Source organism: Chrysochloris asiatica, unplaced genomic scaffold (assembly GCF_000296735.1).
Source record: "Chrysochloris asiatica unplaced genomic scaffold, ChrAsi1.0 scaffold00175, whole genome shotgun sequence".
Taxonomy (NCBI): Eukaryota; Metazoa; Chordata; class Mammalia; order Afrosoricida; family Chrysochloridae; genus Chrysochloris; species Chrysochloris asiatica.
Window position 1 is genome coordinate 3,314,097 of NW_006408693.1, and position 1,044 is coordinate 3,315,140.

Here is a 1,044-nt window from a genome sequence, read left to right on the forward strand (position 1 = left end):
ATAGTAAACCATGTGGTTGTCAGATTCAAAATGGCAAATACCAGTCAATTTCATCTCACTAATGCCTAAGATATTGATGTTTATACGTTCCATTTCATTTTTGACAACTTCTAATTTTCCCAGATTCATACTTTGTATATTCCATGTTCTGATTTTCAAAGGATGTTTACAGCTGTTTCTCTTTATTTTGAGTTGTATCCCATCAGCAAATAAAGGTCCCATAGGCTTTTCTCCCACGGGCTTTACTCCAGTCGTGTCATGACAGTCAACTTTACTTTGATGAGGCAGCTCTTCCCCAGTCGCATTTTGAGTGCCTTCCAACATGAGGGGCTCATTTCCCAGCACTGTATCTGGTAGTGTCTCTCTGCTATTCATAAGGTTTTCAGTGACTAAATATTCGGAAGCAATTCATCACTCTTTCTTCCTAGTCTGTCTTTGTCTTGAAGCTCATCTGAAACCTGTCTACCATGGATGACCCTTCTGGTATTTAAAATACTGTTGGCATAGCTTTCAGAATCCCGGCAACTCACAATCTGCCACAGTACGACAAACTGACAGATGAGTCGTGGCTGTTTGGTTTTAAATGTCACTTTAAATTTCGAGGAGATCTGTGTGCATGCATAGTAGAACTCTCCAGGGATGTGGGTGGGGTGTCTATTCACTCAGGTATTCCCTCTAGTCACCAGAATGGAGGTGCACATACAGCAAAAGACCAATGAACAGATACCAAAAAATAATGTCCACACCTGTATCTCCGCATTTCTGTCAGGCGTTCATGGCTGTTCTTATCCTTCCCCCTCTTGGTGTCTCCCAAGATGACAGAATACCCTAGTATACTTCAAACTCTGTTATTGTTGTTAAGTGCTGTCAAGTCAGTTCCAAGTCATAACAACCCTGAATAGGGTTGGTGGGTTTGAGCTATCAAATTTGTGGTTAGCAGTCCAGTGCTAATCATATATAACACCAAATTCAAATTCAGAGCTGTGAGCCAGGGGAAAGTTCCTTAGCTCTTTTTCTGCTCTTTATCTCTTGAAACATAAAAAA

The 1,044-nt window shown here is 40.8% G+C and overlaps 1 pseudogene; it reads right to left on the reverse strand.

Moving 5' to 3' along the window:
* LOC102828864 overlaps window positions 1-505 on the reverse strand; it is a 2,476-nt pseudogene extending 1,971 nt beyond the window's left edge.
* Window positions 506-1,044: the final 539 nt, after the last annotated feature.